A 16,382-nucleotide genomic window follows, 5' to 3' on the forward strand; every position below is an offset into this window, starting at 1 on the left:
AACAGAATGAGAATATAGACCCTAAAAAGGAATTAGAAAATGACCGACAAAGGAAAAATGGGAAAAAAAAGAGACCGGGACCAACTGATTAGAAAAATACAAAGATCAGACAACAAAGGTAAAAAGAAAAAAAAAATTTGAGATTTTAGCAATTGCAATATGCCATCTTTGGGAATGTGCATTTCTTATATTTTTGTATTTTGCTCTTTCTTCAGTATTCCACTATTGAGCGTCTAGTTTCTCAAGCTTTTTATTTTGGTTTAGTCTGCTTGTTTTTGTTTCTAATTTGTAGTCTTATTTCTATATTAGGTAAGAGTAGGTCTCTGTTTTGCCTATGTGTGACTGCAGTATTTCTGCTAGCATGTAGTTTCTCTGTGGCAGTCCAGCTGTTACTCCAGCAGGTGATGTATTAATGTTCTAGGGCCTGGTATAGTATTGGCATTGCTGTTTTTTCATAAGGTTACTGCTGTTTGAGTCCTGAGAATCAGTGCTGTGACTGTATGGTATGGCAAGGTTCTAGACGTCCTTTTTTTGCGGGAGTTTGTGTTACTTCACAAAATGTTTAGCAGTGGACGGATATTTTTTGCTGCGGTGACACCAGAATTTTAATATATTTTTTTTCATGTTGGTTGTAATGTGAATTGTCCTAGCTCTGCTCTGCACCTGTTCTGATGAATATTCTATTGTAGTCATGATGATTTCTGGTTTTCAGCAAAGAGAATTCATGAAAGAATACATTGATTTTTGTTTTATTACATGAATGGATCTATTTGTTTTCTTTGCTTTTTACATGATATATTTGTGCATTTATAAACTGCAATGAATTTAAAATAAATTAATACAGATTAATAAGGAATTTTTAATGCTGGTAAGAGCTTGAAATAATTGAGGTAGAATGTTTTAAAGTTCCTTGCATGATGCATAATAGCTGTTGCAAACTACTTAGAAAGCTATTATAAGATGCAGTAAATGGCATTATTTATCAATAAGAATACAACTAGTAGGTCTCAGACTTGTATGCCTACAGCCCACCCATGTTAACCTTGTGTCCACCCAAAACAATCGGTTCTGGCTACACCACTGATTATGATACTTTTCTGTTTTATTCTCCATTCCTTTGAGACTTTAAAAAAAATGCTGTTCTATTATTTATTATCAAATATGTGAAACCCACAGTGGTACTGAACTCCCAGGTTCAGTTTTTAGGAACTGGAAAGACAGCAACTCCACAAGTGGCTTATGAGGCACGGGCTGCTGATCCCTGGCCCAGTGGAATGATAATTATCATAACTGTGAAGAAGTTTTTTTCCAAAACAATCCATAGATTAGCAGAGAAGGGGTTAATGTTAAATTCTAAAATGGGGAAAGGAGGGAGGTGAGGTCATTCAGGACAGACCCATGATCAGTGGATTATGTGGTTTCTCCTGAGATCTCACACAATTAACTTGTTGCTGCATATTTTACAACTTGCCACAGAATCAACAGTTCTGAAAGCTTTCACACCTCTTAATTCAATCTATTGACCAAAGCTGCAGGGTGCCTGCCTGCCTGCCTTCAGTCTCAGCTCTCTCTGCTCCTGGGCCGGGCCCCTCTACTTGTAAACAGGCTGCCAGGAAACCTTCTTCTGATGTCCCCTCCACCCCACCTCCTCCTATCCTGAAGTGAAGAGTGGGAGGTGAAGTTGGAGTTGGAGTGGACAGAGAAAGCAGTCAGAATGTTTTATCCCTCAAAGATCTCTTAAATCCTCATCAAATCAAAAATGGTTTTGATATAATTCCTGGATGGAGTGAAGAATTTCATTTTTATTCAGAGGTTCTTGTACCTGCGCATGTGGCAAACCACACACCATTTACATAGACCTGGATGTGCTTTGAAAGTCTGAAGCTGCTGGTGTCCTACAGTTCAGTTCATAGAAGCCTCGATGACTGGCACTACTGCTGACAAGTTTCAGCTTGTGCCAGTTCAACCCTTTTTTGTATCTGTTACTTGTGTGCAATATATGTGCACACCCAGCATTTCTCTGTCTAATTAAATGGATAAGAAACTGCTAATGTGGAGGGCATTTTTAGCTTAAAGAAGTTTATATACTCAGAAAGAGAAGGATGTCCTCAGTCCAGCCATCCTTTTTATGTTCTTCCCATTTCAAGTCAAAATAAAAAGTGACATTTCACAGTTCAAAATTTATAACTGATATGTCTTAACTTGATAAGTTGTTGCCTTTTGCACTTAGTACATCTTTTTATTTGTATGTAGTTTAAATATTGTTTATAAACAATGAGGCTGATATTCAGAAGCCATTTAGACAGATAACTGAAAAATTATCCATCTAAATGGCAAAGCGGTGATGTCTGAAGCTGTATGCGGTTAATTTCAGGGGCAGTCCGGGGGCGGGCCACAGTTAGCCAATATTCAGAGTTAGCTGCTTAACCTATGTGGCTAACTCTGGTCGTGCCGTCGAGCTGCCCTAAAGTTAGCCAGATATACTTATCCAGCCAAGTTTAAGATAACCGGGTATATTCATACTGTGCCATACCATACCATACCATACAGTACAGTACTCATCGGCGCGGCTGTGCCTCTGAATACCCTGGTTAAGTTAGACAGATAGAGATATCCGGTTAACTTAAGTAGCCGCTCCACGGCTGAATATGGTTTAATAAAATTGACTCTGCATAGTCAGGTGTGAAGCTTTATGTAAAACTAGCAGTGCCCGCCACGCGTTGCAGTGGCAGAGTCAGGTTCTTTCCCCCCTTCCCCCTTCCCCTTGCTCATATACCTCAGTCATTCATCCTCCTCCCCCTTGGTCACTCACCCCCCCTTTCCTCCCCTGTCCCCACACCAACTCTCTCCCCTCACACTCACCCCTCTTCACTCCCCTGTCCCCACACCAACTCTCACCCCTCACACTCACCTCTCCCCTCTGTGTCTCTCCCCTGACACTCACCGCCCCCTTCATTCTCCCTCCCCTCACTGTCACCTCTCCCCGCCTACTCCCTACCCTTTCGTCAGTGACAGCACACCCTCTCTGAATCTCCTTCCCTGACTCAGATCCCCTCCGGCTCGCAATGCCCTCCCAGCTGATCCCCCCCCCCCCGTCCCTCTCCCTCTTGTGCGGTTCTGCGCGGCCCGCTCCTGAAGACGCGAGGTCAGCGAGGATCCCTCCCTGTCGTGCACGTGAGCCGTACCAGATCGCCGCCGCAGCTCCTCCCAGGTGTCGAAGTTCGGCCGGCCGACACCACCACGCCCGATATCGCCGCCGGTCCGCAGCTGCTGCTCCTCCCAGCACCATGTTGGTCCCGCTGTGCCCGACGTGCACCGCTGCGGCTCCTCCCAGCGCCATGTTGGTCTCGCTGTGCCCGACGTGCGCTCCCGCCCATGCATGTGCAGTACAGCCACTTCATTTCCAAGGTAGGTAACGTGTGTTGCATGTCTGTCCAACAGATGTCGCTGTTTTCCCCACACATATGTAAAAACATGTTTTTCTCTGTCACCGTGTGACATCTGTGTAATCCAGATAGAGAAGAACCTTGCCGAAAGTGAAAGCAAGGTTGTGTCCAAATTTGAAAGCAATTGGTGCAGTAGTTTCTGAGATTATCGATTACGTCCAAACTATTTTACATTTTTATTTATATAGATAATGCAAATTTGCCACCTTAATTGCCGCAGGAAACAGGTGGCTCTGCCTATGGTAAAGCCTAGGGCACTATTACACCCTGGGCTGGCGTGGCCCAGAAGCCCGCTCCCGCTTGCTTCAATGTGGCACTGCCAGGGCACTCCAAGCCCCTCCTGATCTCCCCAGAGAAATCTATGTTCCCCTTTCATTTTTTTTGCCTCCACATTAAAAAAAAAAAAAATTTCACATAGGAAATATTGATTTTCTGCTACAGAAAAAAAAAAAGGGAAATCGTTCCCTTAAATTAGTAAATGCGGAAGAAATCCACCCTTTATAGTTTGCAGCGGAAGCGAACTCTCATATTCCTCTCCATTCTCCCCCAAAGAGAGGTCTAATTGGAGGAAATTCCCTGTCACAAGCAGGAATAAACTAGTGGCTAAAATGCCAGCGGCCTGTGGGAAACCCGGCGGCTTCTGAACACAAGAACGAAAAGGCCTCGGCCTCCCCCCCCTTTCCTCCATGGCTTTCAGATACAAGAAAACCTCATTATGAGTTTCCCTGCAGCAGGCGAAACTGCTTGGCTGGAATTCTAAGAAGGGTCATTTTTATTCAACAGTCAATTAGTTAATGTCATTAAACATTAGTGGCGGTGTTTGGCAACGCGACTATGCCAGCGACGATTACCGCTCGCTATCACCGCCGAGCCCCTGCACAGCTGCCCGCTCTGGCCCCCCAGGGCCGGGTTTCCATCCCCCAGCACACCCGGAGCTGCCGGAGCGGGGCTGGAAGCTGAGGCGGCAGAGGCCGAGAGGATGCGCCACAAGCACCGAGCGGGCAGCGTCCCCACTCATGAAAAGAGACCTGCCCCCCCCACACCTGGACACAAAGTGCTCTCTGACTGCCTGCATGGAGAATGTGGCTCTGCTGCTTTCCTGTGTGGTTGAAACAGGACAGGACAGTTATTTCCAGGTCTTCCCTTCACGCCCCGTCCCTCTCCCCATGGCCCAAACAAATTAGGAGATCAAACCGCCTAATATGTTCCCAGCAGACAAGCTTAACTTACACACACAGTTTATTGTATTAAATTGTTACCGCACTATGATGGCACATGTTTAATTTGTAATCTATACCACTCACATTTTCATTAGCGTGCCTTGCTGTAAACCGTTGTGATGGTTGTCTAACCTAACCACGGTATAGAAGAGTTTTTAAATAAATAAATAAAATAAATCCTTAAAGTGGTTCAACAGATTTTCAAATCCAATTCTTCTCCCTCTTCCCTCTTGTACGTCCTTCTGCTTGACCTCCCAGAACAGACTCAGTCCATCTGCTTTTAGGGCAGGAATAACTGGCAGATCGTTCCCTAGATAAGCCAATTGCTTTGAATAATAAAAATCAGTTTTGTATCTCCCCTTCCTTCCGGGTCCTCCGTGAAACAGGCAAGAGGCTGCCTTCCAGCACTGCAGCCTCAGGTTCAGGATTGTACCAGCGGGGAGCAGCTAAAATCCGCAAGACCCAAAGGATTACTCAGTATACAGTAAAAGTATGCAAGAGTAACCCCCACCTCCCCTCCCACACCCACCCACCCACCTTTAAAGTTTCATAAAGGGAGGCATGCGGTGACATTCACTGCTGGGCATTCAAGTAACTGCACCCTGTGAAATAAACACCTTTCCTTCCCCAGCCCTTTGCCCAGGCAAAATCACATTCCCTCCCCCCTGTCCCAACTGTGCAGCTCCAGTTTCAGCGGGAAGCCAGCAGGGAAGGCAGCAGCAGATAAGCAGCCGTTCCCTGGCTCCTGTGGCAGGCAAGAGCCCATTGCAGAGAGGGGGAGGAAAAGATGTTACTAGAGGTGACAGCAGCCCGGTCCCACCCCTCTGCCCTGGTCTGGCATCGCTGGCGCACCTGTGCCTCTCTCTCAGCGGTTAGGGACATCTGCAGCAGGGGCTGAGCCTGATGGAGATTCACTGAATCTCCCTCGGAGACCCTGACCAGGCGCCTCTGAGCATAGAAATGCAAATTCTCATTCCACCTGAGTAAATTGTCAGACCTCTTCTTGCTCTCAATGGGTTCCTCCCTCCCTTAGACCCCTATGTGGAGCTTTAAAAAGTCCTTTTCTCCCTCCTGAGAGATCGCACAGATCCCGAAGCAAGCCGGACCTGTAATGATTGAGACAGAAAACTGCCTGGACCATAGACAAAATGCCCCCTTCCTCCAGGAGCCTGCAGAGTCACAGCCCTTGCTACCTCTCCCTAGTAATTCATGGAGTCACCTTTATAACCTTTGAAGAAATGATTCATCTTGGCTGCCACTCAGAAACCAAATCTGCACCCATGGAACCTCCCTGCAAAGTTTCCCCACTATAACATATGGTGAGGTCTATTTCTTGATTTGATTTATTTCAAAGCGGATTACATTCAGGTACCGTAAGTACGTAGTCAGCCTTATCATATCTGTCAAACTTTACTAACTTGCACAACCGGTTTAAAGCAGAACAAACCATAGTGCAAATCAGTTTCACAAGTTGTGAAAGAATAATTCAAAACTACTTAGATATGTTAACAATTTTATACACAATTAAGAATTGTGAGTCTTTGCACTATGCAACAGGTAAAAAAAACCTCTTCAAAGCCCATGCTGAAGCCACCGGTAGTACTGTAGCAGGCAGCCCGTTATTCAAGCAGAAGACATGGCAGGGTGCGTTGGCATGTATCGCACTAATGCTTGTTCCTGGAGCAGCTCTGCTGTCTAAATGGAAAATGACACATTATAATGCACTGCCACTTCCCTCGGCTAGGATTGCCCTGTTAAGTGCCCTGCCACACCTCCTTCACTAGGGTGCAGCTGCAGTGCAACCCTAATAGCAGGGGCTTAATTTGTAGACAAAAAGGAAGTGGAATTGTGGAGGGGGTGAGATGGGCGGGGCCAGGGCCAGGTGTGAACTCTCTCTTTCTCTCTCTCTCACACACACACTCACACACACACACACACATTGGGGTAGATTTTAAAAGAAGTGCGCACAGCCAAATGTGCGCGCGCGCATGTTATAAAATTCGGGGGCGGCGCGCGCAAGGGGGTGCACAATTGTGCACCTTGCATGTGCCGAGCAGCGCTGCCTTCCCCCCGTTCCCTCCCAGGCTGCTCCGAAATCGGCCTAAGAGGGAACTTCCCTTCCCCCTAGCCTGACCTTCCCACCCCTTCCCCTAACCTTTCCCCCCCTAGCCCTACTCTCTCTGTCCTTTGTCTTACCTTTTGTGCCTGCCTCTGGGCAGGTGCACGTTGCGCATGCCGGCACGCGATCCTCCAACACAGCAGCAATGGCCGCTCTGTCTGAGGCCTCTGGCCCTGCCCCCGGACCGCCCCTTTTGTAAAGTCCCGGGACTTACATGCATCCCGGGGCTTTATGCGCGTCACCGGGCCTTTTAAAATCTGGCCCATTGTCCCCAGTGGTCCTAAAGCCTTTAAGTCCTGTGTTCCTTGAGTGCCTCCTTTCACTGGAAAATCACCCTCTCCAGCAACTCTCCTCGGCCAGTAAAGTGCAGTACAAACAGCTGGCTCACCTCTGTTTTAGGGGGCAGGGGCAGACTGGTGTCCACTGTCCTCAGTCTCCTTGGACAGGGGTGTGGGGTCTGGAATTCAAAAGCTTTGCCTACTCTTTGCCTTCTTGGGGGTGGAAGGAAGGGAGGAACCCCTCATGCTCTCCTCACTCAATCATTTTTTCTCTCTCCCTCCATCACACCCAATCCTTTCTCCACCCCCTCCAATCATTTCACTCATAAACTGGCTCCCCGATCATCTCATTCACATCTCATAGTCCCTCTGATCCCCTCACTCACACGCTGCAGCACCTCTGATCCCCTCACTCTTTCCCCCTCCCCCCAGCCGTGCCCTCCCATATCCCATCACTCACTCTCCTTCCCCTCCCCCCCCAATCTCCTTATTCACTCTTTGCCTTTTCACCCTCACCAGCGGGGTCACCAGCGGCAGAGGCGGCAGGGCCCAGGATGACAGCGTGATCAGCAGAAAGCCAACACACCCAAAAGTGGCAGGAGCAGTGGGCCTGACAGCCATTCACCCCGCGTGTTGTTTTGTTTTGTTTTTTTTAACTTTGACTGCTGTCCCTCACAGCCTCCTAAATAGTGCTGGGAAATTGCACAAAAATCAAAGTCATGTGGCTGCCTTTGCCTGAGGTAAACAGCTCCAGCACTCTCTTGTTCTCCTCTGCTTCCTCCAAGGACTGGAGGGGGAGGAGAAATAAGTAATCCATGCAGGCACCGACTCTATTCAGTTTCCTCAGGCAAGCCAGAACTGATTTACACTGCTGGCTCTGCTCCGCTTTCTCCAGTCCCCCCCCAAAAGGTGGCAGAGCGCTGTTCTGCCATAAATCTAGCCTTTGGTAATGGACACAAAAAAGGGTGTCCATTCATTAAAGCCGGGGTTGCTAATTCAAACCCTTTTGGGTCTGTTCTGTGCTCTTATCACCTTGCAGCACAGGAGGAAAGTTCGGGGGGGGAGGGCTGGACTTGGGAGCAGAGGGGCTGTTCTCCAGGCTCTCTCCCTCTCCTCCTCTTCCCTGCAGGCCACCTGGAGGGGAGGGGCTGGAGCAGAAACCCTCTCCGCTCCCCCCCTGCTGTTCTGCCTCTTGTGCCTGAAAATAAGTCCTGGAATTGCGCTTCCGGCCGTTCCCCCACAGATTAAACCCTGCAGGGCGGATGATTTCATCCTGGTTTCAGCTCAGTGGAATTTGGAGATTTCACCCAATTCAGCCGGGGAAGCCTGTCACACTTTCAGCCAGTGCGGGGCGGGGGGATGTAAAAGAAAGTCCACAAATAAAAAAAAAACCAAAACAGATGAGCTAAGAAAATCCTGGGGTGGTTTTTTTTTTTTTGGAAAATCTGAAGAAAATTTCCTGCACTTCAGATTTTTTTTTTTTTTTTTAGATTTTCCTTTGTTTAAACTTCAGAAATATTTCAAGAACTGTGAGATTCCTCATCTGCATGACCTTTGCACATCTGTTCCCCCCAATTAGGAACCAGCGATTAGCATGTATGAAAGGATTTCCTTTGCAGAGCTGTCTGGTCTGAAGATCGTCCTGTGCCGATCCAGAAATGTGCAAAGCAGCCCTGAGCAAAAGGGAGAATCTGATTTATAACCAGCAAAAGTCCTCTGCGAGAGAAATTTCTATCAAAGAAAACCAGAAGCTTTGTGCAGGAGCAGCCCAAGTCTGCCTCTTGGCTTTGAAGACCAATACGTCTGTTTCAATTCCTCCCCCTTCTGGTCCCTCCAAACATTTAACATGGCTATTTAGAAAGATAGAATAGCCCTCCCCCCCCCCCCCCCCAACTAATCCTCCGTTTTACTTCCTTTCCATAGGGTGAGGATATTTTTTATTTGATGACCTTATCCAGGGCATAGCAAAAGGCCGGTGCACTAAAGCGTTCTCAGCCCAGCACACAGGTTAACTGGCGTCCAGAAACCCCGATGCAATAAGAGGATCGGCGCCTCCAAAACGCGCGTCTAAGCAAAGGCGTAGCAAATAGCAATCATCACATGTAAATGCCATGCAGATGAGGCTATTAGTTATTACCCCGCGATGCCAAAAAAAAAAAAAAATCTCGACAAATTTTACACCTGCTCCGGAGCAGGCATAAAGTCTTCCTGTGCGTCAAGGGGTCTACAAACAAAAAAATACTGCTTTTCCATGATTCCTCCTACCGAATGTTGTTGCTATACAAGTAGGAGGAACCACAGAAAGCAACATCCTGGAAAAAAAAAAAAAAAAGACTTGAAGAAAAAAAGTTTTCTGGGCACACAATACACAGACACAGTATACACTCTCCAGGCCGTGTATATTGTGCATGCATATTGTGCCGGTAAATTCACTGCCGCAGGATAATACGGATACTCGTAAAATTGAGGGTCCGTTTTGGTAACACACAAACAGCTTCGCCTTCTGGGCGCCCAATGCCAAGGATGTGCTAGGGACGCGCAATTTATCCCTAGTGCGTCCGTTTTAGCGTGGCAGCTCATTTACATATTGCATTCCCTGCCCAGGAGAGATGGATGTGCACGCATTAAAAAAACAGGTGCCCAGTTTGGACACATGATTTTTATGCTCACTTTATTGCATCGGCCTCCAAATATACACAAGCCCCAGTATAATAAGGTGCACTAGGCCGTGCACACATATCAGTGAATGGTTCTGCACACATTTTTGTGTGTAAAACTGTACTTCCAATGCAGCAAGAAATGTGATACACAAAAAAATGCATGCACAATCTTGAGTAAAAAAAATGTGCAAACAGATGAATGCACCTCCATGCAAATTCCATGTTAATTTCTTACTCTCCAATAAGTGAGTGTGTGCGTGAGAGAGAAAGGGAATGCATGAGAACCTGTATGTGAGAGAGAGAGCCTCTGTATGTGAGAGACAGCATGTTCAAATGTGTGTGTGTGTGTGTGTATGTGTGTGTGTGTGAGAGAGAGAGCGAGAGAGAAAGAGGGGATAAGGTTTGCATGACTCCTCTCCCCCAGTCCATGACAATAATAGGGTGACTGGAAATCAAAAGATCCCAGGTATGGAGATAGGGGAATATTTTTTTATTCTTAGTTTTAATTGTTAGGTGTTATTTGTTGCATCTCTTGTTTTGAAATATTTTATTAATTTTTGAGAACTTTAAAAAAAGATTTTGAGTTTAATTATTGAATGATGTTCTGTTTGTCAGCTTTTAAAATATTTATTTTATTAGTATGGTTTTACTATTATGATTGTTTTATGAGGAGCGTTGGTGTTTCTGTTTTACCATTGTTGCACTGCATACAGAGTCTGGCTTCTTGTGGTTTCCTTGTCTGCATGCTTCTATTTATAATTTATAGTGTTTTTAGTTTGTATTTGGTGAGGGTCCATCTATTTCCTGCATGTTTGATTGAGGTGAGGTATTTTGCTTGCATGTAGTTTCTGTGTAGGGTTCTATAGCAGTCTGGCTTGTTCTGTTTTCCTAATAGGAAGTGTATTGGTGTTTTAGGGCCCGGTTTTTGCAGTGTTGTCTTTTCATAGTTAGGATTATTGCAGTTTGAGTACTGGTATTTATTTAGTGCTGTTTTGGTATGGGAGGTTTACTATATTGTAATTCAGTTTACTCATGGCTTTCTGAGGGCCAAGCTCACATCGAACACACTTTACAATAGGTTTAATACCATATGGGTTCCTAGTGTCTTTTTTTGCAGATTTTTCTGGCTGGCACCACAGCAGTGCATGTACAAATAATATACATGTTGTGATTTTTTTTTTTTTTTTAAATCTCAGAAGACTATGAATGTCCTTTTGAATATAAAACCTATTTTAAATGTTTAATTTGTAATTGTGTGTGGTGAGAGAAGGGGTGCAGCGCTGTAAGGCAGTCTAATACCCTTGCACCAACCTGGTGAGAGTCTGCCATTCACAGATCCCCCACCATTCACCAATCTCCCACTTCTCCAGGGGACAAAGGCAGGTTGTAAAACACCTGGGAGTGTGGCAGGGTCGCCAGCTTGCTAGAAATAGTACCACTGGCACTGGGAACTCTGACCCCTCTTCAGCATTTCAAACCATGGAAAGAGCCTTGGGGTTGGGGGAGTCGCAGATTGCCTTGAGCTGCCCCTGGAGGCCATGACTGGGAAAACTGAACCTGGTGGGATAGAATGGATTTGTCTCCTTTTCTGGTACCGGTCAGAACTGTTGGGTCCTGCAGGGACCCCCGGGATGCAGGTGCAGTTAATTGAGGAAGGGGCACATTTATTTGAGAAGAGCTCGTAGGCCCCTTAGGAGTTTATATGAGACGAGCACTCATTGTGGGGGGGGGGGGACTTTTAAGTTAGGCCATTTGTACAATAAAGGTGGGCTTGCTGCACAGAGACCAAGCCCCCGTATGACCCATTTTTGGAGCCAATAGTAAAACCAGTAAGTTCACCATTACCCCAGCTCCGGTATCAGCTGACACAAGTCGTAACCGAAGAATCCAATAAGAGCAGGCAAGGGAAGAACCTATTCAACTATCACCAAAGAATCTCCACCTTCAGGGAGCTAGCAAATGCTTGTGCAGATAGTTAAAAACTCAAATGAGGGGAAAAAGATCTCAGAAATACATTAATGCGTCTTTGAGATTGTACACAATAGAAGCATTTGCTTGGCTTAATCACCGGTCTTAAAAAACACCTCCGTCCAGCCCGCTCTTTATTAAAGAGATTTTTTAAAATATATTTACCACTTAATGTCCTTGTGCTTATTTTTTTCATTTAACTTATTGAATAAAAACACTTATTGCATGAAACGGAGTGAAGCAGGGAAATAGCCTCTCCTTCAATGCTGTTCGCCTTCAGCTGACGTCAAAACACCGACAACGGCCAGCATTTCGCAAAAAAGCTGCTTCAGGGTGATATCTGAGTTTAAAAATAAATATTGCAATCTTAAATGCCACTACATGTAGCTTACAGTCAAAACAGCATGATGGAAACCTACACCATTTAATTTATTCAATCCAAAACGACATTTCATCGGAGCAAACCGCTCTCTCAGTAAGTGTTGTATGCAAAAAAAAGAAAACTAAAACGCCCAGACATGCACAGAGTGACTTATAGAAGATACTAGACATACGAAAAAGCACCATTAAATCCAATAGTGATTTAGTAAACAAACAGGCCTATCCTGTAAAGTGCGGCCGCGTTTACCCTGCTCCTAAGCCGTTTTTAACTTCGTTTTCGGCCACATTAGCCCTTCCTGCGATCCCGAATCCCCTTTAACCTACTCCTACCGCGGCCTAAATTCCCTGGGCAACCCCTTCCGCCCGCGGCATGCATATTGCATGCAAACGAGCAAATTAGCGCGATATTGCATGCAAACGAGCGAATTAGCTATTCACCTAGCATCCCGTAACCCGAGCCCCGACTAACGCTACCTTTCCCTGCCGTTTTGTCGCGCGTTTAACCTGCAAACTTACCGCCTACCCTGACCCAGGCAGTAGAGGCATGGGTAAGGGTAGGTGGAAAGCTTTCCCCCAGCCCCCGCTCACCTGCCCCCGCCGCGATCATGGGTGCCGGTCTCCGTGGCAGCCCCAGGCCTCTCCCCTGCTCCCGAAGCCAAAAAAAAAAAAAAAAGCAAAAAAAAACGTTGCAGCCCCCCTCCGATGTCCGGACTGGGGCTGCCACGGAGACTGCAACGGCAAAGCGACTTTTCAGTGTCCCCCCTCCTCTCGGAGCAGGGCGCGAAAAGCCGCCTTGCTCCGGGAGGAGGGGGGACACTAGCAACGGTGAAGCAACGGCGAAGACAGCGCAGAAGCAACGGCGAAACGACTTTTCAGTGTCCCCCCTCCTCTCGGAGCAGGGCGGAAAAGCCGCCTTGCTCCGGGAGGAGGGGGGACACTGACAGCGACGAAGCTTTCCCCCAGCCCGGACACCGGCGAAGCCAGAAGACAGCGGCGGAGAAACGGCGAAGCGACTTTTCAGTGTCCCCCCTCCTCTCGGAGCAGGGCGCGAAAAGCCGCCTTGCTCCAAGAGGAGGGGGGACACTGACAGCGGCGAAGCAACTTACTTTTCTGAAGCCATCATCAGGATCGTAGCTCCTCCCGATGAAGACAAAGATGGCCGCCTGCACGGGGAAAGCGTGCAATTGGCTGCTGAAGACGTGATGTCGTGACGTCACGTCTTCAGCGGCCAATTGCACGCTTTCCCCGTGCAGGCGGCCATCTTTGTCTTCATCGGGAGGAGCTACGATCGCATGTGTTCCTGATGATGGCTTCAGAAAAGTAAGTTGCTTCGCCGCTGTCAGTGTCCCCCCTCCTCTCGGAGCAAGGCGGCTTTTCGCGCCCTGCTCCGAGAGGAGGGGGGACACTGAAAAGTCGCTTCGCCGCTGTCTTCGCCGTTGTCAGTGTCCCCCCTCCTCTCGGAGCAAGGCGGCTTTCCGCGCCCTGCTCCGAGAGGAGGGGGGACACTGAAAAGTCGCTTCGCCGTTTCTCCGCCGCTGTCTTCTGGCTTCGCCGGTGTCCGGGCTGGGGGAAAGCTTCGTCGCTGTCAGTGTCCCCCCTCCTCCCGAAGCAAGGCGGCTTTTCCGCCCTGCTCCGAGAGGAGGGGGGACACTGAAAAGTCGTTTCGCCGTTGCTTCTGCGCTGTCTTCGCCGTTGCTTCCTGGTATCTGTCATTTCAAATGACATTTGAAATGACAGATACCAGCGTGGCGTGAAGCCTTAGGCCCGCGCACCCAGGATCCTGTATAGGCGCTCTATCCAGTATCCTGGTTGCGCGGGCCTAAGGCTTTTCGGACGCGGCTTACATTTACATATAATTAGGCTTCAGGATCGAGCGGTAGGTGAGCTGCACTGTGCGGGCGGTAACCGCGGGTGCCGTAGGCACTAACGCAGCTCTTCCTACCGCTCGGTACTGGATCACCCTGAAAGTGAATATGTACATGAAAATATCAAAACGGAAATATTAAATTAAATTAGATGTCCAAACTTCAAATGCAAAGTATGGAAAATAAAAATTGCTCCTTTTAGTATGTGCAGTTATGGTATTATATTAAATGACGTTCAAGCAGGTCTTTATGATATTTATTTATTTATTTATTTAACTTTTTTTATATACCGAGGTTCTGGTAACAATGTTACCAATCACTCCGGTTTACATATAACTTAGGGATGACATAACACAAGTGTCTTACATATAACAAGGAAAAGAAGAACTGGGAGAATAATTAAATAAATTAGATTAAATTGCTTAAAGCATTAAGAGAAACAACATTTTAACTTAATGAAATCTAACATACTAGCGGTTAGGATATATACCAAATGGATTGGTAAATTCATGTGTCTGATGGGTAATGCGGCAAACTGAACAACTACAGCATCTGTAATGACCAGGTGCTGGCGTGGTGCACTGGTTCGCAAATCCAGAGACCGTACAGGCCGTAATAATGAAGGAGATGCAATCTCTTTAATGTTCTTAGGGCAAATACTTGCAAAGCGGATTGGTTTACTCTTAGGGCACGAATGAAGCTGTAAAACTTGCTGATGTCTTCTCATAATTCTAGTAATGCAGGGCATAAGTGAGGAATATCTGGCTCCAAAGGTAAGATCTCCTTGTTTAGCTTGAGCAGTCAATGCTTTAGAAAGTAATAAACGCCCACATTTTCAGAGCACTGGGCGTGCTAAAACCGGGACATATGCAGCGTGGCTGGGCCGTGCGCGCGCCAAGCGCATTTTAAAACAGCCCAGCCACGCACGTATTCCCCGGCACGCGCAGAAGTGCCGGCCTGTCTCAAAGGGGCAGGCCGGGTCAGTGGCCATTAGGCCCTGTCCCAGGAAAGCACGCGCCGGCAGCCAGCTGGCGCACGTAACTTACTTCTACTCCGAAGGAGCAGGTCAGTTATAAAACAAACAAAAATCTAATAGATGGGGTTAGGGGTCAGGGAGGAGAGGGGAAAAGGTAGGAAGGGTAGTTAGGTGGGTAGGGAACTGGGAAACCCTACTCCTGTCCCTGCACATTTTTTTGTAAAATCCTCCCCCCCCGTTGTGCGCGGAAGAGGCCACCCGCCCGAAAATGCACGCGCGGACATTAAAATCCGGCACGCATGTGCATGCGGGAATTGTATTTTATAACATGTGTGCGCACAGAGAACCGCGCGCACATGGCCGTATGCGCATGGGTTTTAAAATCCACCCCAAAGCATTTAAGGAGAGGCTATTTTCCCGTTTCAAGGTCTGTTCCGTTGCATGCAAGCTAAGGGGCGGATTTTAAAACATATGCGCGCGGCGTACATTTGTGCACGCAACCCGGCGCGCACAAATGTACGCCTGATTTTATAACATGCGTGCGCAGCAAATGGCCGCTGTGCCTGGAGGCTCCAGCCCCGCCCCACCCCCGCCCCACCCCTTTTTTCAAGCCCCAGGACTTACACGTGTCCCGGGGCTTTACGCGCGCTGCCGGGCCTTTTGAAAATAGGCCTGGCGCCCGTAACCCCCTTACGCGCGTAGGGCTTTGAAAATCTGACCCTAAGTGTTTTTATTTAATAAGTTAAAAATCTCAAGAGGCATCAATGCATTTCTGAGGTCTTTTTCCTCCCATTTTTCTATGTGCACAAGCATTTCCTAACTTACTGAAAGTGGAGATTTGTGTGGTACAAGTGTTAACCGGACAGACAAGTATTAGCTCCAAACTCGTTCTGAGAAAGCTCGGTTGACCATCATGTCCAGCCTATTACATTTTGCTGGATTACATCCAGCAACTACTTTTCTGTACTTGTGCTAACGAGTTTGCTTGCTTTTATGTTCTTTCTTTCACCATATTCTCATCTCTACCTCCCGATTCAGCCATGCCCCTTCTAAATGGTTTGAGCAGTCTCTAAAACCTCCATTTTCACTAGGCCGATTTGATTTAAGTTTGTAACCATGCCCTCACATGTCATAGGTTGCTCGGTTTCCTGGGAGGCCCCTTCCTCTGCCTGCTCACTCCCAATCTCACCATGGATTTCGCCTGTGGGTGACCCTGCTCTCCGCGGGCCTCAAAGGATATGACACGCTCATGCAGATTATCCTTTCAAGACTGTCAGTCAGGGGAAGGCAGTTCTTAACACAGAGAACATAGGGGCCGATATCTCGGCTTTATTTTATATTTGTCCCCTGGGCACATGCTTGCCAGTGACGGTGCATCCTCTCGGCAGCATTTTTTGGTTACTGCAAATGTCTTATAGGAATTTGCTTTCAGGAATACAACACGCGAGGCTTTCCAATATTTATCCTGG

Source organism: Rhinatrema bivittatum, chromosome 11, assembly GCF_901001135.1.
Source record: "Rhinatrema bivittatum chromosome 11, aRhiBiv1.1, whole genome shotgun sequence".
Taxonomy (NCBI): domain Eukaryota; kingdom Metazoa; phylum Chordata; class Amphibia; order Gymnophiona; family Rhinatrematidae; genus Rhinatrema; species Rhinatrema bivittatum.